This window comes from Microtus oregoni, unplaced genomic scaffold, assembly GCF_018167655.1.
Source record: "Microtus oregoni isolate MIOR12 unplaced genomic scaffold, Mior012 000052F_003, whole genome shotgun sequence".
In the NCBI taxonomy this organism is placed as follows: Eukaryota; Metazoa; Chordata; class Mammalia; order Rodentia; family Cricetidae; genus Microtus; species Microtus oregoni.
The window spans coordinates 391,327-412,540 of NW_024543815.1; the positions used below are offsets into that span (position 1 = coordinate 391,327).

At 44.7% G+C, this 21,214-nt stretch overlaps 1 pseudogene; it reads left to right on the forward strand.

Annotated features, from left to right (window-relative positions):
- Nucleotides 1-10,561: 10,561 nt before the first annotated feature.
- LOC121437396 lies at nt 10,562-16,591 on the forward strand (annotated as a pseudogene).
- The last annotated feature ends 4,623 nt before the right edge of the window (nt 16,592-21,214 follow it).

Genomic DNA, 21,214 nt, shown 5'->3' on the forward strand with positions numbered 1-21,214 from the left:
CCACTGTCTTAGTGGGTGGGTGCATCCCTCGTTGTCCCGACTTCTTTGCTCATGGTCTCCCTCCTTCTGCTCCTCCTTGGGACCTTGGGAGCTCAGTCCAGTGCTCCAGTGTGGGTCTCTGTCTCTATCTCTATCCATCACCGGATGAAGGTTCTATGATGATATGCAAGATATTCGTCAGTATTGCTCTAGGATAGGGTCATTTCAGGTTCCCTATCCTCAGCTGCCCAAGGAACTAACTGGGAACCTCATCTTGGGCACTTGGGAGCCCCTCTAGGGTCAAGTCTCTTGCCCACCCTAAAGTGACTCCCTTAACTAAGAATTGTGGTTCCGTGCTCCCCTATCCACCCTTCCTTTATCCCAATCATCCTGTTTCCCCAAGTCCCCCCTCCTTCCCTTCTACCTTTTCTCTCCCCATCTCCCCTTACTCCCATCCCACCCCATCCCCAAGATCCCAATTTTCTCCCCGGCAATTTGGTCTACTTCCCTTAGCCAAGAGGATAACTATATGTTTTTCCTTGGGTTCACCTTCTTACTTAGCTTCTTTAGGTTCACCTATTGTAGACTCCGTGACCCTTATTTATGGCTAGAAACCAATTATGAGTGAGTACATCCCATGTTCATCTTTTTGGGTCTGGGATACCTCACTCAGGATAGTGTTTTCTATTTCCATCCATTTGCATGCAAAATTCGAGAAGTCATTGTTTTTTACCGCAGCGTAGTACTCTAGTGTGTATATATTCCATACTTTCTTCATCCATTCTTCCATTGAAGGGCATTTAGGTTGTTTCCAGGTTCTGGCTATTACAAATAATACTGCTATGAACATAGTTGAACAAATGCTTTTGTCATATGATAGAGCATCTCTTGGTTATATTCCCAGGAATGGTATTGCTGGGTCCAGGGGTAGGTTGATCCCGAATTTCCTGAGAAACCGAAACACTGACTTCCACAGTGGTTGCACAAGATTGCATTCCCACCAGCAATGGATGAGGGTACCCGTTCCACCACAGCCTCTCCAGCAAAGGTTATCCTTGGTGTTTTTGACTTTAGCCATTCTCATAGGTGTAAGATGATATCTCAAAGTTGTTTTGATTTGCATTTCCCTGATTGCTAAGGAAGTTGAGCACGACCTTAAGTGTCTTTTGGCCATTTGAACTTCTTCTGTTGAGAATTCTCTGTTCAGTTCAGTGCCCCATTTTTTAATTGGGTTAATTAGTATTTTAAAGTCTAGTTTCTTGAGTTCTCTATATATTTTGGAGATCAGACCTTTGTCTGTTGCGGGGTTGGTGAAGATCTTCTCCCAGTCAGTAGGTTGCCTTTGTGTCTTAGTGACAGTGTCCTTTGCTTTACAGAAGCTTCTCAGTTTAAGTAGGTCCCATTTATTCAATGTTGCCCTTAATGTCTGTGCTTCTGGGGTTATACATAGGAAGCGATCTCCTGTGCCCATCTGTTGTAGGGTATTTCCCACTTTCTCTTCTATCAGGTTCAGTGTGTTCGGGCTGATATTGAGGTCTTTAATCCATTTGGACTTGAGTTTTGTGCACTGCGATAGATATGGGTCTATTTTCATTCTTCTACAGGTTGACATCCAGTTGTGCCAGCACCATTTGTTGAAGATGCTTTCTTTCTTCCATTGTATACTTTTAGCTCCTTTATCGAAAATGAGGTGTTCATAGGTTTGTGGGATAAAATCCGGGTCTTCTATACGATTCCATTGGTCGACTTCTCTGTTTTTATGCCAGTATCACACTGTTTTCAGTACTGTAGCTCTGTAATAGAGTTTGAAGTCAGGGATGGTAATGCCTCCAGAAGATCCTTTATTGTACAGGATTGTTTTGGCTATCCTGGGTTTTTTGTTTTTCCATATAAAGTTGATTATTGTCCTCTCTAGATCTGTGAAGAATTTTGATGGGATTTTGATGGGGATTGCATTGAATCTATAAATTGCCTTTGGTAGAATTGCCATTTTTACTATGTTGATCCTCCCAATCCAAGAGCAAGGGAGGTCCATCCATTTTTTGGTATCCTCTTCAATTTCTTTCTTCAATGCCTTAAAGTTCTTGTCAAATAGATCTTTCACTTCCTTGGTTAGATTTACCCCAAGATATTTTATGCTGTTTGTGGCTATCGTGAATGGTGAAGCTTCTCTGATTTCCCTCTCTGCTTCCATATCCTTTGTGTATAAGAGGGCGACTGATTTTTTGGAGTTGATCTTGTATTCTGCCACATTACTAAAGCTGTTTATCAGCTGTAAAAGTTCTTTGGTGGAGTTTTGGGGGTCGCTTATGTACACTATCATATCATCTGCAAATAACGAAAGTTTAACTTCTTCCTTTCCAATTCGAATCCCCTTGATCCCATTTTGTTGTCTTATTGCTATTGCTAGAACTTCAAGCACTATATTGAAGAGGTATGGCAAGAGTGGACAGCATTGTTGTGTTCCTGAGTTAAGTGGGATGGCTTTGAGTTTCTCTCCGTTTAATTTGATGTTAGCTTTCGGCTTGCTGTATATAGCTTTTATTATATTTAGGTATGACCCTTGTATCCTTAATCTCTCCAAGACTTTTAACATAAATGGATGTTGAATTTTGTCAAATGCTTTTTCAGCATCTAATGAAATGATCATATGGTTTTTTTCTTTCAGTTTATTTATATGCTGGATTACATTGATAGATTTTCGTATGTTGAACCAGCCCTGCATCTCAGGAATGAAGCCTACTTGATCATAATGGATAATTTTTCGGATGTGTTTTTGGATTCGGTTTGCCAAGTATTTTGCTGAGGATTTTTGTGTCGATATTCATGAGTGAGATTGGCCTGTAGTTCTCTTTCCTGGTTGAGTCTTTGAGTGGTTTTGGTATCAGAGTAACTGTGGCTTCATAAAAGGAATTTGGTAATGACCCTTCTGTTTCTATATTGTGGAATACATTAAGGAGTATAGGTATTAGGTCTTCTTGGAAGTTCTGGTAGAATTCTGCATTGAAACCATCTGGTCCTGGGCTTTTTTTGGTAGGGAGGTTTTTGATAACAGCTTCTAATTCTTCGCGACTGACAGGTCTGTTTAGATTGTTCACCTGGTCCTGGTTTAATTTTGGTAAATGGTATTTATCTAAAAAAGTGTCCATTTCTTTTACATTTTCCAGTTTTGTGGCATACAGGCTTTTGTAGTAAGATCTAATGACTCTCTGAATTTCCTCTGTGTCTGTGGTTATGTCCCCCTTTTCATTTCTGATCTTATTAATTTGCGTGTTCTCTCTCTGTTGTTTGATTAGTTTGGATAGGGGTTTATCAATCTTGTTGATTTTCTCCAGGAACCAGCTTTTTGTTTCATTGATTCTTTGGATTGTTTTCTGTGTTTCTATTTTGTTGATTTCAGCCCTCAGTTTGATTATTTCCAGTCTTCTACTCCTCCTAAGTGAGTCTGCTTCTTTTTTTCTAGAGCTTTCAGGTGGGCTGTTAAGTCTCCAATATGTGCTTTCTCTGTTTTCTTTAGGTGGGCACTTAGTGCTATGAACTTTCCTCTCAGGACTGCTTTCATAGTGTCCCATAAGTTCGAGTATGTTGTTTCTTTATTTTCATTGAATTCAAGGAAGACTTTAATTTCTTTCTTTATTTCTTCCTTAATCCAGGTATGGTTCAGTAGTTGACTGTTCAGTTTCCATGAGTTTTTTAGTTTTTCTGGGGGTAGCATTGTTGTTGAATTCTAACTTTAATCCATGGTGATCTGATAAGACACAGGTGGTTACTAATATTTTTTTGTAACTGTGTAAGTTAGCTTTGTTACCGAGTATGTGATCAATTTTCGAGAAGGTTCCATGAGCTGCAGAGAAGAAGGTATATTCTTTCCTATTTGGGTGGAATACTCCATAGATGTCTGTTAAGTCCATTTGCTTCATTACCTCCATTAATTCTCTAATTTCTCTGTTAGGTTTCTGTCTGATTGACCTGTCCATTGGTGAGAGAGGAGTGTTGAAGTCTCCTACTATTAGTGTGTGCGGTTTGATGGCTGCCTTGAGTTTTAGTAATGTTTCTTTTACGTACGTGGGTGCTTTTATATTAGGGGCATAGATATTCAGGATTGAGACTTCTTCCTGATGAATTGTTCCTGTTATGAGTATAAAATGTCCCTCTCCATCTTTTCTGATTGATTTAAGTTTGAAGTCAACTTTGTTAGAAATTAGTATGGCCACACCTGCTTGTTTCTTAGGTCCGTTTGCTTGATAAGTCTTTTCCCAGCCCTTTACTCTGAGTAGGTGCCTGTCTTTGTGGTTGAGGTGTGTTTCTTGTAGACAGCCGAATGTTGGATCCTGTTTTCTTATCCAATCTCTTAGCTTGTGCCTTTTTATAGGTGAGTTGAGCCCATTGATATTAAGTGATATTAATGACCAGTGGTTATTAACTCCGGTCACTTTTTTAGTAGTAGGGTTTGTGTGTTTTCCTTCTTTGATTTGCGCTGTTGACGGGTTTCTAGATGTCTGAGTTATTGTGGTCATTGTTGGACTCCTTGGTTAGTGATTTTCCTTCTATTATTTTCTGTAAGGCTGGATTCGTGGCTACGTATTGTTTGAATTTGTTTTTATCCTGGAAAATTTTGTTTTCTCCATTTATAGTGAACGAAAGTTTGGCTGGATATAGTAGTCTGGGCTTGCATCCATGGTCTCTTAGTTTTTGGAGTACATCTATCCAGGACCTTCTGGCTTTCATGGTTTCCATAGAGAAGTCAGGTGTAAGTCTGATAGGTTTACCTTTTAAGTAACTTGGCCTTTTTCCTTTGCGGCTCTTAATATTCTTTCTTTATTCTGTATATTTTGTGTTTTGATTATTATATGGCAAGGGGATGTTTTTTTTTTTTTCATCCAGCCTATTTGGTGTTCTGTATGCTTCTTGAACCTTCATAGGTACATCTTTCTTCAGGTTGGGAAAGTTTTCTTCTATAATTTTATTAAGTATATTTTCTGGATCATTGAGCTGCACTTCTTCTCCTTCTTCTACTCCAATTATTCTTAGGTTTGGTCTTTTTATTGTGTCCCATATTTCCTGAATGTTTTGTGATGAGAGTTTGTTGGACTTGCTGTTTTCTTTGATCAGAGCGTTTATTTTCTCTATGTTATCCTCAGAATCTGAGATTCTTTCTTCTATCTCTTGTATTCTGCTGGTTATGCTTGATTCTGTAGTCTCTATTCGTTTACCTAGATTTTCCATGTCCAGTCGGCCCTCTGTTTGTGTTTTCTTCTTTGCCTCCAGTTCAGTTTTCAAGTCATGAACTGTTTCCATTATCTGCTTGATTGTTTTTCCTTGGTTTCCTAGGGTATCATTCACTGATTTACTCAATTCCTCGAACTTTCTGTTATACTTCTCATCCATTTCTATAAGGGCGTTTTTTATATGCTGTTTAAGGGTGTCAATCACTTTCATGAAGTCAGTTTTTTCTACTTCCTCTTGATTAAGGTGTTCATGTCCTCCTGTTGTGAGGTCGCTGGCTTCTGGTGGTTTCGTGTTGTTTTTCAGATTGTTGGGAGAATTCCTGCATTGGCGTCTGCCCATCTCTTCCTCCCAATACTCCCCTATGGATCTTCTTTTACAGGATCAGGTCTTCTTGCCCCCTGATGTACCTTCCCAGTGATGTCACTCTCCAGAGATCTTTCTCCACAATGATGTTTCACTTGGTGCCCAGATTGAAACTCCGTGCTGCTTGGTTAGCTAGCGAACAAAGGGCCCACCCTGCTTGCTGCAGGCAGGCTATGGGGACAAAGGAGCTACCGCCCCCCCCCCCCCCCTTTGCCCTCCCGGTTTGGGATCGGTCCCAGCACCCGAGCAGGCTGAGCAGGGAGGCGCTATGCCGCCAAAGAAGGGTGGGAGGGAGGGAGACAGGGGGTGGGGGGATCTGGATGTAAGCTGGATGGGATAGGAAGAGAGAGGAGGTATTGGGCAGTATAGCCCCTGTAGGATGGCCAGGAAGTGTGGGCGGGCTGAGGTATGTTCCCGGCTGCCAAGCAGCACTCACTCACCACAATGATGTTTCACTAGGTGCCCATATCGAAACTCCGCGCTGCTTGGTTAGCTCACGAACAAAGGGCCCACCCTGCTTGCTGTGGGCAGGCTATGGGAACCGAGAAAGCTATCTTGAGAGAAGGGTTAGCAAAATAACGCAAGTGGGAAAGTGTTTGCCTTGACACATGAGTTTAATCACCCAAAACCACATTAAAAGAAATAAGCTGGGTATAGATGTACTTGCAATCCCCAACACTCAGGAGGTAGACACAGATAGCTCCTTGGTGTTCATGAGCCACAATCCTGGCTCTATATGGCCAAGGCTAGTGAGAAACCCTGTCTCAGAAAGTAAAGTGGAAGCCAGGTAGTGGTAACACACACCTTTAATCCCAGCTCTTGGGAGGCAGAGACAGGTGTATCTCTGTGAGTTCGAGTCCATCCTTGTCTACAGAGCAAGTTTCAGGGCAGCCAAGGCTATATAGAAACTCTGTCTTGAAAAGTCAAAAAAAAGTTGAGATGAGAGCTGGTGGGAGGGCTCAGTGGGCTCAGCACTTGCTGGACAAGCTGGACAACCCCGTCCAGTCCCCTTTCCCACAGTGGAAGGAGAGTGCCAACTCCCACATTAGATGGTTCACAGTCATCTGTAACTCCAGCCCGGGACGATCTGATACCTTCTGGATTCCTTGGGCACCCACATATCCATTATATAACATTCACACAAATACATACATAGAAATAAAAATGTAAATTAAAAAAATAGTATAAAAATAGCAATGAATCATGCTTACGTCTTGAGCATATATGACACTGCCTTTAAAGCTAGAATGGTGATAGAGGTCTGCAAACCCAGCACTCAGTGGGTGGAGGCAGGAGGGGTCCAAGCTCATTCTTAGCTCCATAATGAGGCTTGAGATCAGTTAGGCTACATGAGACCCTGTCTCAAAAACAAAACAATACAATTGGGGATGGGACAGTAAGATGGATTAGTAGGGAAGGTCATTGCTGCCAGTCCTAACTGAGAGCCAGAGACCTAACTCCCAAAAGTTGTCCCCTGTCCTTCACATGTGCACTGTCTTGGGTGTTTGAATGCTTGGCACCCATTGATGGTCTGTTTAGGGAGGGTTAGAAAGTGTGGCCCTATACCTTTAATCCCAGCACTCAAGAGGAAGAAGTAGGCATATCTCAGATCTCTGCAAGTTCCAGGCCAGCCTGATCTACTACATTACAGGACAGTCAGGGCTACATAGTGAGACCATACTGGAGGGAGAGGTGTGGTCTCACTGAAGGAAGTCTGTCACTAGGGGTGGGCCCTGAGGTTTCAAAACATGCACGCCATTTAAGGGTCTTTCTGTCTCCTGCTCACAGTTTGAGATATGAGTTCTCAGTTATTCCTGCCACCATGACACCTTCGTTCTCACCATACTGCTATTCAGCCAACAAGGACTCTACCCCTCTGGAAGTGTAAACCCAATTAAACGTTTTCTTCATAAGTTGCTTTGGTCATGGTGTTTATTACAATAGAAACTAACACAGTTGTAGTATGTGTTGTGTGCACTCAAAAGCAAGTGCACACACACAAATTCACACACACACAATGGTAGAAAGGATGTTTTTGTCATTTTAGACAGGCTCCCCACTGTGTTTCTTTGGCTGCCATGGAACTCACTATGTAGAACAGACTGACCATTGCCCTGCCTTTGCCTCTTCTGGGATTAAAGGTGGCACTACCAGGCTCAACCTCATAATAGCTTAATTTTTTATAGCTCCAAGCTGGAAATAATCCAGTCATATGCCAACAAGTGATGACATAAACATATGTAGGGTGTGACAGGGAAGCAATAAAATGGCCCTGAATCCATTGCCTGCTTTCAGAAACAAAAACAAAAATGGGGCTGGAGAGGTGGCTCAGTGATTAAGAGCACTGGCTGCTTTTCCGTAGGTCTTGACTTCAATTTCCAGCAACCACATGACTCTATAGTTTAAAAAAAATGCAAAAAAATAAAGTGTGCCTGGATTAGTACATAAAAGCACTAGCGGTGTACCCAGTAATCCAGGTAAATGGGTGCTGTACACCCACAGTTCCAGCACTCCTATGGTAGCCCAGAAGGCAATGACAGAATTGCTAGCTGGCCTGGGGTGTTCAGCACAGCTGTAGAAACAAGAGACTCTCCCTCAGCAAAGTAGAGGGGAACCTGCTATTGAAACTTGTCCCTCTACCCGAGTGCTTGACATGTGCACACATGAGAACACGCAATTAAAAAAAATCCTGGGCAGTGGTGGTGGCACATGCCTTTTATCCCAGCGCTTTGTTGTGGGAGGGGGGCAGAGGCAGGCAGATCTCTGAATTCCAGGCCAGTCTGGTCTATAGAGTAAATTTCAGGACAGAAAGAGTTGCACAGAGAAACCCTGACTTGAAAAATTAAATAAATAAATAAAATTTAAAAATGAAAAAAATAACTTCATATGCTCCAGCACACACATGTACACATGTGTGTTGAAACACAACATGGAATAGTTATTATAATACTTTTGTTTGGTTGTTTTTTGTTTTTGAGACAGGCCTCTCTATTCTACAGTTTGGGTAGAGGGGGTTCCTGTGCCACTATGTAAATCAGCCTGGTCTCACAGACTTCACACACCTCTGCCTGCCTTTGCTTCCTCAGTTCTGGGATTAAGGTGTGTGCCACCAGGTCCTGCTGTTGTAATTGTATAAGTGTAGGGTATATAAATATGAGTAGACTTTAAATCACCCCCACACACCCCTCCCTGTGTTAGGGATCAGTGATCGAGTCATTGCCTGTCATGCATGAGGCCCTGGGCTCAAGCCTTTGTACCATCCACCTCCACCATCAAATAAAAGAAAGATCAAAAAGAGAACACAGTTCCATCCATCCCCAGCACTCTTGTGCTTTAGAATGCGAGTTGTTCTCTCCTCTGATGTCGACACTGCCCTGCCAATTATCAGATGTTATGGCTGTATCACTCCATTTCATCTGAAAACCGGAGGAGTGACTTCTTGATCAGACTTGCAGAACTGCGTGAATGTATTAGTTTCTCAGTTCTTCTAGTTGTGTCTACAATTCTGTTGCCATTCACATATCAAAAGCTCCGTGTTTTACTTAGAATCGCTTTGATAGTTCACTTAATTCCATTAAGACCTGTTCGAGCACTCAGAAGAAACAGAAGCAAACGAGTTAAGAGCAGTTTATCTTCTTGGGAATTTATGACTCAAAAAATAATCCAAGAAGTCCGTGCAGCATGGCCTTTGTGACAGAGGTCTGTGATCTCAACACTTGAGAGGTCAAAGCCAGATCAAGAATTCAAGGCCAGCTTGGTCTAAGGAGTGAGACCCTGCCTTTGGCAACAAAACAAAACAAAACAAAACAAAAACCCAGAACACTCCCATCAAGACAGATTCTTGCAGCTGTAAACTGGTGGGTTTGTAAGGCCCACCGTGGTGCAAATGTGAATATCCTGATCATAAGTTTACTCTGCTCGGCTGTTATATAATAACCAAGTATAATGAAGGTGAAGAATGACAATTGCACTTTAAACGATAGACGGGTCAAACAGTGACTTAGCAGAAATCCCTCTGATGAATTATTAATTTATTAAAGCTTCCGTTTAGAAAAGAACTTGGGAAATTGTTGGGTGAAACTAAGCGGAAATCACTTTCACTTCCTTTATTTAAAAGAAAAAGAAGCCAGGTGGTGGTGGCGCAGATCTTTAATCCCAGCACTTGGGAGGCAGAGGCAGGCGGATCTCTGTGAGTTCGAGGCCAGCCTGCTCTACAAGAGCTAGTTCCAGGACAGGCTCCAAAGCTACATAGAAACCCTGTCTCAAAAAATCAAAACCAAAAAGAAGGAAGAGGAGGAGGAGGAGGAGGAGGAGGAGGAGGAGGAGGAGGAGGAGGAGGAGGAGGAGGAGGAGGAGGAGGAGAAAGAGGAGGAGGAAGAAGAAGAAGAAGAAGAAGAAGAAGAAGAAGAAGAAGAAGAAGAAGAAGAAGAAGAAGAAGAAGAAGAAGAAGAAGAAAAGAAAAAGAAAAAAACGACCTTGGTGGGATGCAGTGGGGAGAGAAGAAAGGTGGTGACTAAATTATGATAGTGGGATCTCAGTCAAGCATCCCCGTGGTGCTCTAATCCACGCATGGACTCTCCTCAGGACAGACTTGCCGACTGGCTGAGTGGGCGAGGTAAAAGGACCCTGCTTATAACAAACCACAGCAGGAACCCTGCCACTGCCTCTAGACCCAAACAAGGCCAGGCAGGACCAGACTGGAGTTCTAGCTGCAACTCTCCTGAGGAAACACGAGGGACAGCCCTGGGCCATTGCGCACCCAGCTGTGCCAAATTCGGTCTTATCTCCTGGGTGGGGTAGGTGGGGTAGGTGGGGTAGATGGGGTAGGATGGGGTGAGGTGGGGTGGGGGAGGGAATCTTGGGTTTTGTTTTTCTGCTTAGCAGGTGCCACCTTCCTTCCTGATTGGCTCTGGAACATGGCCCAGAGCCTGCGCCCTGCTCCTCAAGGGGACTGTTCCCAGCTGTGGCCCTTTCTCCTCCATTCGCTGCCATGAAGCTTGCCATCCTGGTCCTCCGGCTGGTTGTCGGCATTCTGGCATTTCCCATGTATCTGCTGAACCTTTTAGGCATGTGGAACCGAATATGCAAGAAGTGCTTTCCCTACATGCTGTGGCAGTTCTCGGTGATATACAACCAGCAGATGGCAAGCATAAAGAAAGAGCTTTTCAGCAACCTGCCGGAGTTCGCAGGCGCCTCGGGGAAGCTGTTGCTGCTGGAGGTGGACTGTGGCACGGGGGGCCAACTTTAAGTTCTATCCTCCCGGGTGCAGGGTGACCTGTGTCGACCCTAATCCCAACTTCGAGAAGTTTTTGCTCAAGAGCGTCTCAGAGAACCAGCAGCTGCAGTTCGAGCGCTTCGTTGTGGCGGCTGAGGAGAACATGAGCCAGGTGGCTGATGGCTCTGTGGATGTGGTGGTCAGCACCCTCGTGCTGTGCCTGGTGAAGAACCAGGAGAAGATTCTTGAGAAGGTGTGCCGAGTGCTGAGGCCAGTGAGTGACAGATGGGGGAGGACTAACCCTAACCCTAACCCCAAGGGTGGTCCTGTCAATTTCCGGTATATTCTAAACTAAAAGGTACACTTAAAAAAAATAAGGAAGGACTTTTTTTTTTTTTTTAAAGAAAAAGAGTGGCGAATAACTACAAAGGTAAGGACTGACAAATCAAAATGTAAAACATTCTAAGCTCCTGCAGAGGCGAGAGGAGCCTGCAGGACAGCTCAAATGTTGAACTTGGTAACAGTAGCTCCCAGAACAGCTGAAGGGTTCATGCCCCCCAAATTAAAAAACATTACAAGTGCCAGCACTGGGGAGGCAGAGGCAGGCTGATCTCTATGAGTTTGAGGCCAGCCTGGTCTACATAGTGAAGCCTAGGCCAGCCAAGGCTGCACACCAAGACCCTGTCTCAAAAATCAAAACAAACAAAAATTGGCAAGTTACTAAGGACAATGATTTTGTTTCTTAAAACTGGTCAGAGTAAACAAACAAACAAACAAAAACCAAGATGAGCAACTGGGCAAGATCAGGAACATAAATTAAAATAGTCATTGTATGAGAAAGACCTAGAGGCCATTTTTAACTGTGACACTGTCTGAGACATAGTCTAGGTACTGGGGTGGATTTGGGATGGGGCTCTCATACAGCAAAAGTTTTTGAAGACACTAGACATATCAAAGTATCAAGTGAGCATAATTTTATCTACTAGAATTTATCTACAGCTACACATGTGCAAAACCTTGTCCATCACAAGGTTAGTCATTAACGGAACATTGGCATTAGTGGAAACAGGAGAAAACCTGTCTGTGGATGGGAGTCACATAGTCAGGAACGCTGTAGCTATTAAAAAGTTGGCTGGGTGTGGTGGTAAACACATAAACCCAGTGAAAGTCAGTGTCTCGGAGGCTGAGAGCTCAGCATAGTCTCTCTGGCACAAGGACAGGTGCACAGTGATCAAACTAGCAGGTAAAGATCCGTAGCCACGCCTCACACACACTGACATGGCCTCCGTTGTCTTTGTTAGCATCTATGGTTGCTTAATGGAACCCAGATCATCATGACAGCCTCAGTTTACCCTAACCATGACCCTCTTAAGAAGATACTTATGATCATCCTTCCAGAAAAGAGGTTTAAGAGATGCACCAAGATACACAGCAATGGCTTTAACGTTTTTGAATCCAGGTCTCATTCTCACTGAATTGCGCTAAGCTGGCCTGAAACTCTGTAAGTAGACCAGGGTGGCTGTGAACTCACAGAGATCTGCCTCCCAAGTACTGTATTAAAGACACGCACCACCACACCCTGCCCAGGTCCAGCTCTTCAGTGAAAATATTGCTGCCCAGTGTCATCTTCCAGATTTCGGCATTTCTGCCCCTTTGCTGTCCCTAGACACTGAGGATCTCTCTCTCGGCTGTCTTTCCACACACATATCCTTTCCAACAGTCTCATGTGTCCCAAGTGTTCTCAGCTGCATGCCTGCACAGATTTCCAAATCTCAACACCCAGGCAAAGTTTGCTCCCCCACCCCCACCCCCCGCCAAGCTCCCAGATTATTCACAGACATAGCAAAGCCCATCTCTCTGCTTTTCCTTCCTGTGTCCTGCCCTAGCCTGAGGAAATGACATGTTTGGTTTTTCGTTTTTACTAGGGAATTTGGTTTTCTACTCTTAAACATATGTTTTATTTGAACTTCTCTGTATCATTTGAGATAACTACATCTCTAAACTGAATTCTATCCGGACCCCTGCCTTTGGGTGGCCAGGGCCAGAGTAGCATGTGACAAAGGCCGGCAAAAGGGAGATGGACTCTTTCCTCGGAAATGCACAGAGCTGCTCAGGTAGCATGTTCATGCCCCACGTGGGGTGCAGGTGAAAATCAAAGTGCAGTTTCTCCCCTAAAGGCAATATCACTCATCATCACTGGCTGAGTAAAACCGAAGGATGAAATGCCGCCCTGGGTGTCATTTGCATTATGAATGAAATAACGCAGTTTGATCTACACAGCACCTGAAGGTAGGTTCCTACTCTCCTTCGACAGCTCCTGTATTTCCAGCACTTACAGTCAGTGCCTGGGAACATTTTGCTAGTGAATTAAAAGGTTTTTGTTTTTGTTTGTTTTTAACGGAGAAGAGTAGAAGCCAGATGTGGTGGAACACACCTGTAATGGCAATTCAAGGCAGGAGGACTGGGAGTTCAAGACCAGCTAGTGCCAGGATGACTTTGCTATGTAATGAGCTTGAGACCAACCAGGTGATGTTGTGAGGTTGTTTTGAAAGTCAAGGAATAACAACAGAAAGACAGAAGAGGGGGAGGTGACCAGTAAGATAGTACAGCCAGCAAAGGCACTGCGGTCAAGTCTGCTGCCCTGAGGTCCACATGGTGGGAAAAGAGAACACATGTGCACACACTTACACACACACTGTGCTTTCACACTCAGACTAAATTAATGTAATGAAAATTTTAAACAAAAAGAGGGACTTGGTGTTAATGCATTTATGAAGCATTTGTGTAGCAAACATGAGCACAGGAGTCTCAGAATCCTGAGGACCAAAGCGCAACAGTAAAACAGCAAGACTGTGAAGGAGCAATGATAGATACAAAAATAAGAGAAGCCTGGCAAGTTTCCTTGCGTAGACTCTCCTTTTGGAGAAAGACTGCCTGCGTTTAACGACTGTTGTTGTCCACACACGTGTGTATGTACACATTCATGTGCCCACATACTAAATCCAGAACAGGGGAGTTGGAAACTGGCAGATCTGTGAGGCCACTAGCCAGTTAGCCTAGCCAATGTGGAGAAATCCAGCCGATGAGAGATGCTGTGTCAAAAGTGGAGACTGCCGTGAGAAGCCATATACCGGAAGTTGTCCTCTGACCTCCACACAAACCCCCTACAAATGGGCACTCACACATGAACACTCAGGTAAAAATACACTTATCTTTAAGGTTCTTAGTAGATAGAAAATCTTTTTCCTAGAAAGCTTGTGTACTTGGATTCCTTTTAGGTCTGCCTGTTGATATCCATCCTTGCTTGCTCATGGAAACAACTGCTTTTTCCCATTAATGAGCAGTCATTTTATTACAGTGTGATTCTATTAGCTAGATGCCATGACTCACACCTACAGCCCCAGCCCCAGGGCCTGCAGAGGCAGGAGGATCAAGGTCAGCAGCACACACAGTGTCTTCTAGGTGCTGCAGGCTGTGTCCAGCGCCAGGCTGAGGGGAAGGGGGGGGGTGGGAAGCAGGCCGGGGTCTCTTTATAGCAGTGGAAACCCTAAGGCACAACTTTCACAGATATTGCTAGCTCCAGTGTAAAGGTGAGTCAGTTTTTCCAAAGGGCAATTTGAAATCTTCTACCAAGGTGTGTTAAAAGGCACCCACCACCTACTCAGCCCTGCTTTTAAAAACAATGTATCTGTTTGGGAATAATTACAAGTGCTCCCAAGATTGGTAGACATTAATGCTGGTTACAGTGAAAAACTGGGAGAAGCCTAACAGATAGGAAGTAAAATAAAGATTATAAACAGCGTGTGGTACAGACTTAATGTTAGGAACAATTGCCAGTTTACATGTAATATGGACCATGACTGGTTTTCTCTTTTCTTCTTTTTCTATTTTTCATGTATATGTCTGTGCATACTTGATTGAGTTATATGCACCATGTGTGTGCAGGTCCCATGGAGGCCAGAGAACATTGGATCCCCAGAACTGGAGTTATGTGCGGTTGTGAACCAACTGATACGGGTACTAGGAACAGAACCTTCCTCTGCAAGAACAGCCAGCTCTCTCAACCTGAGTCATCTCTCCAATACTTTTTTGTTTTAAGTCATGTCTCCAATCCTTTTTTTTTTGTTGTTGTTTTTAAGACAGGTTCTCGGGTAAGGCAAACTTGACTCAAACTTACTATGTCTCTAAAACTGACTTTGGTTGGGTCCCTTGAGGACAGGCCTTTGCACCCCCACATGATCTGTTTTGCACTCTTGTGGTTGGTTGTTCTGAAAACAAGAACTAAAACAGGAACAATCTTTTGTTTTCAGCAATGTTTCTAAGGATGTTTACCCCTAAGCCATGTGAGTTAAGGTGATGAGCTTTCTGCTTTTGCTGGCGTGGCCTCCCCTGCTGAGGGCTGTATATACTGTGTGAGAAAGTGGAATAAAGGCTTGTCTGCAGAACCTGAAGTTGTGCTGTGTGCTAATCCTGATGTCCCTCGCTCAGGGAACTCCAGTTGCCATGCTGGCACGGCAACTTTGAACTTCTTATCCTTCTGTCTCCACCTCCCAAGTGCTGGAATTACAGATGTGGGCCACTGTGATTTGGCTCTAAAACATTTCTGTATTTTCTACACTTTCAAAAATAAACATGTTTCTGAGAAAGTTCTGGAGTAACATATAGAAGTTTAGAATTTCTTTCTGACACTTATAGACTGTTTCTTGGACTCCGTTCCCTCGTGGGTAAAACCAAAGATGGGCCAGACATCATTAAAAGATTAAAAGGCATGTTGTTTTTAACCCCAGCACTAGGATGCAGAAGCAGGTGGATCTCTGTGAGTTCAAGTCCAGGCTGGGTTATTGCAAGTGAAAGGCCAATAAAGTTGTACCATGAGACCCTGTTTCAAAACTAAAACAAAAACAGTGGCAGTAATAGAACTTAATATGATTGGCTGTGTTTTCTGAAAGAGTGTAGATGTAGCCCAAGATGGCCTCAAGCTTGCAGCAATCCCCCTGACCCAGCTTCCTGAGTGCTGGGGATTGTAGGTGTTTGTTCTGCTACAAGTAACCCTGTTAAGGGGGATGAGTGTGGTAAGGGTAGACCACACTGAGTGCTTTCTATTTCAGTGATTATGCATCCTGTATGTCCACAGAAATGTATGTGTATTTCTTAGATTGGCAGCTCCTTTTAAAAAGCTCCTTTTGTCTGGGTGGTGGTGGTGCCCAGCAGCCTGGAGGCAAAGGGAGGCAGATCTCTAAATTCAAGGCCAGTCTGGTCTACAGACCAAGTTCCAGGTCTGAAGATGTGGTCCCACTGTGACTGGGCCAGCTAAGCTGTCACTTCAGATCATCCTGCCTTAGGCTCTCTTGTGTGGAGATTCCAGGCATGGGCTATCTTACCAGCTAGTGCTGTATAAAATGTGACTGAAATTCAAACTACATTACCTATTACCTAACTCCATTATAATTTACCGGTGAATTCTCAAAGTTGGCCTCAGGTACTGAAATTTGATGCTTCACACATCTTGTAAAGCTGTTTTCCCACAATCAGTATCTTTAAAATGTGTGTGTGCATGTTCTTTTTCAGGGAGGCGCTTACTTCTTCTTGGAGCACGTGGCAGATGAGCGGTCCACCTGGAATTTCGCCTGGCAACAGGTCTTGGCTTCTGCCTGGTTCCTTCTGTTTGATGGATGCAACCTAACGAGAGAGAGCTGGAAGGCCCTGGAGCAAGCCAGCTTCTCAAAGCTCAAGCTGCAGCACATCCAGGCTCCGCTGCCCTTGAGTTTGGTACAACCCCACGTGTGGGGGTATGCTGTGAAATAGTGGGAGGGGCACTGTCAGGGACCATTGTCCTAAAGATGATAGCAGGGACCATTGTCCTAAGATGATAGCAGGGACCATTGTCCTAAGGATGTTTGCAGAGAGCCCCACATCCCAGCTATTTTGAGAACTGTTTGTTAACAGAATCACAAAAAGAATGTTTCTGTTTACACTAGGTGTGCTGACTGGTGACCTTTGCTACCCTGGCAAAGTTCCTTCTTACCCCTACCCCCCACCCCAAGCCAAGTTCCTCATTCAAGGGCTATATAAGCCTCAACCATTACCCTAATAAACGGAGACCTCGACAACTGAATCTTGCTTGGTCTCCTTCTTTTCTCTCACCCATGATTCATACAGGTAGAAGCTCTTCAGATCCTGAATAACTGGACGGGGCACCAGGCCTGAATGGCTGCCAGGGCTCAAGACTTTGGTTTAGATGTAAACTTCCACCTGGGAGAGGTGAAGTCCACTTCATCCTGTTAAACCATTTTCTACATTATCTCTAAAAACCAGATCAAAGCGGCTTTGGACCCCTTCAAAACGACCAATGGTCTCTAAGCCTCTGATAATAAAGCAGTGGGGAAACGGACAGCTTGCAAACCGAATAAATCAACTCCAGCTAAGTGAAAATCCACGTCTGACTAACAGAAAATCTTCCCCCCAGAAAATAAAATCTGAACCCACTTGATGCCCTGGTGTCTCTGCTCTGGCTTTCGCTGCCCTGTGTGCTCAAGGCCGGCAGCTTTCTGTCTTTTGGTTCAGTGTTTCACCAAATCCTGCTGCACCACACAGTTTTTAGGTGTGCACTATGCACCGATGCTCCAGCATCACCATAGGACTGCACCTGGGCACCGGAATTCTGGGGTTAATTATGCAGCACGTGCTTGTTGAACATAAAAGACTCTAAGCAGTGAAAGGGTGGCCCCTGCAGTTAGGGAAAATGGGAACACCATGCAGGGGACTCTAAATGCAATCCTGCAATCTGTAAATGCAGTGGGCAAGGCCTGGGGGATTATTCTGACCAAACTCCCCTGGCACTGAACTGGGCAAGGTGGTGCACACCTTTAACCCCAGCACCTAAGAGGCAGATTTCAGTAGATCTCTGAGCTCTGGGCCAGCCTAGTCTACAGAATGAGTTCTAGGACAGCCAGAGCGACACAAAGAAAATCTTGTGGAGGATGGATGAAAAAACCCACTGGTCCTGGAAGGAAAGTACAGACATCATTGTGTGTGCACTGAGAGAAAATCTGGGCGGGCCACTCGCGGGTTTCAGCTACAGTTTGTATGTATGTAAACAAATATATTTTCTGAGATGCAGAAGTTCTATTTTGAACATCAAATCATAAATTCATATTCCTTTAAGAAATGGAAATAGTCTCTAAACTTGGCTGGCTTGTCTTCATTTGTGTCTTATCGTCTCAGAAGAAAATGTCACCTTCGACAAGAAAGGCATTTGAACGCATCTGAATCAACATACAAGGGATGGTCCTTGCTGATAGGACCAGATCAGCCCAGAGGTGACTGAAGGGCAAGGGGGAGGGGCCTAGTCTGTCTTACAGTTAGAAAGGATACAGTCCTTCAGGGAGGGGGAAGGCATCCTGGCATAGGCAGCTTGTCACATTGTATCACAGTCAGGAACCTGAGAGTGGAGAGAACCAGGACCAGATACATAAAAATTCAAGTGACGAGATCAGGCACGTTCAGGGTGGTATGGCCGTAGAATTTTTTTTAAAATATTTATTTATTATGGATACATTAATCTGTTTGCATATATGCCTTCAGGCTAGAAGAGGACACCAGACCTCATTACAGATGGTTGTGAGCCACCATGTGGTTGCTGGGAATCGAACTCAGGTCCTTTGGAAGAGCACTCAGTGCTCTTAACCGCTGAGCCATCTCTCTAGACAAGATTGCCGGGCAAAAAATTGGAAACTTGGGGGTGGGGTGGGACAGGGGTAAGGGGAGATGAGGAGAGAAAAGTAAGAAGGGGAGAATGGGGGGAACTTGAGGAAACGGGATGATTGGGAGAAAGGAAGTTCGGATAGAGGAGCAGGGAATCACATAACTTAATTAAGGGAGCCATCTTAGGGTTGGCAAGGGACTTGAACCTAGAGGGGCTCCCAGGTGCCCAGGGTGATGTCCCCAGTTACCTCCTTGTGCAGCTGAGGATAGGGAACCTGAAATGACCCTATCCTATAGCCATACTGATGAATATCTTGCATATCACCATAGAACCTTTGAAAGACCCCCACAGTATAGACAAACAGCTAAGCAGCAGCAACGCCAGGCTTAAACTTTGGAGCAACACAAGTAACATTAGAGCAGGGAAGTTCGACTTGAGAACAAGGGCGGAGAAGCCAGGTAAGATATCTGCGGTCAGCCGGTCAGCCATCTGGCCCCAAGCGATAAGGAGCCAAACTAGAAACAGGAAAAGTGGAAGGCCCTCTGGATACCCCCTCCCAGAACCCGCAGCTGGCCTGCTCCCATGAGAACATCCCGTTTGCTTAGGGAACCCGGATGCCTATAGTCAGCACATATGCCCAACTTAGAATATCAGCAATTCACAGAAGAGACGACTCCCCCTATGAAAGATCCCAGCTTAGCTGCTGTAACGTCATTTCACAAAGCTTTTGACGAACGACTGTAAGTGCAGAGTAAGGTCAGGGTCCCTGGCTGCAGAACAGGATATTTATATCCATAGATTAGGACAGGACATCAATTAACAGGAAATCTGTTGCCATACATCTGTGCTGTAAAAGGAAAGAAAGAACAAAAGGGAAACAGGATATCTGTTCCCATACATCTGTGCTGGGAAAGGAAAAACCACCTGTGCCCCTTGCCCCATTCCAACTGACCACTAACAATGCATTTGCTTCTGTAATCTGCTTCTGCTGCCCTCTTTCCTATAAAAAGACCTTCCCCCAGTCTGCAGGCGCGCTTTGTCTTTCGAGAGACTAAGTCGCCCCAGGTACCTGTGTACTGAATAAAGCCTCTTGCTATTTGCATCCGAAGAGTGACTCGCTGTTCCTTGGGAGGGTCTCCTCAGCCTGAAAGACTGCCCACCACTGGGGTCTTTCACCTTCATCTGGCGATGGATGGAAATAGAGACAGAGATCCACACTGGAGCCCTGGACTGAGCTCCCAAGGTTCCAATGAGGAGCAGAAGGAGGGAGAACATGAGCAAGGAAGTCAGGACCATGAGGGGTGCACCCACCCACTGAGAAAGTGGGGCTGATCTATTGCGAGCTCACCAAGGCCAGCTGGACTGTGACTGAAAAAGCAGGGGATAAAACCGGACTTTCTGAACATGGCAGACAATGAGGGCTGATGAGAAGCCAAGGACAATGGCACTTGGTTTTGATTCTACTGCATGCACTGGCTTTGTGGGAGCCTAGCCTTTTTGGATGGTCACCTTTCTGGACCTGGATGGAGCGGGGAGGACCTAGGACTTACCACAGGGCAGGGAACACTGACTGCTCTTTGGACTGGAGAGGGAGGGGGAGAGAGGTCGGGGAGGAGGAGAAGAGTGGGGTAGGGGGAAGGAAATGGGAGGTTGGGAGGAGGCAGAAATTCTTTCAATTAAAAATAAAAAATAAATAAAAGATTCAAGTTATTAATTTTCATCAGCAAGGCTACTAAAGGTTCCGGTCTTCCAAAGCAGCCTTGGACCAAGTGCTCAGGCCCAGCAGCCTGTGGGGACATTTAGCATTCAAATGATCACACACAGGTAGATTTCAGCCATTTTGGTGTGGGTGATTTTTTGTTTTGTTTTGTTTTTTGGTTGTGGTGTCATCGTAAGGATTGAACCAAGGGATGTGGGCATGCTAGGCAAGGCATACCATTGAACAAGGTCCCTGTCCTGGGAGAATTATTGTGTATTGGGGGTTTTGTTTTAGTACAGGGTCTCACTATGGAACTATGGATCATTGGCCAGCCTCAGACTCAAGGATCCACCTGCCTCTGCTGCCTGAGTGGCAATCCAAGCCATGTGCCACCACAGCCACCCTGAATGAGTTTTGAAAATCTTCAGTGCAGGGGTCCCGTGTGTTAAAGTAGAACATGAAGAAAGACAGCTCGTGGCTCTGCTTCTACAACATAAATCAGCATTGTTTTCAGGACCTGGATATGCCCCTCTTCTGTTCTAGGAGATGAGCCACCTTCTCTCCTTTACCCATACATTTTGCTACCGGGCTACGTTGGTCTGGTGACCAAGAGGTTTGCAGAAGCACAGGTGTACCTCATCGCATTGGCAGGTGTTGCAGGGTTTCCAGGGTTGTGAAGAGACATAATGACCATGGCAACTCTTATAAGGAAATCATTTAATTGAGGTGGTTTGCTTAGTTTCAGAGGTTCAGGCTATTATCATCGTCATGGGGATCATGGCAGCGTGCAGCAGACATGGTGCTGGAGTAGTTGAAAGTCCTATATCTTGCAGGCAACAGGAAGTCAACTGAGATACTGAGCAGTATCCTAAGCATAGAAAACCTCAATGCCTCAAAGTAACACACTTCTTCCAACAAGAGCATACCCACTTCAACAAAGTCACACCTCCTAATAGTGTCACTCTCTGTGAGATTATGAGGGGCAATTACATTTAAACTATCACATTCCCCTTAAAGTCCACCC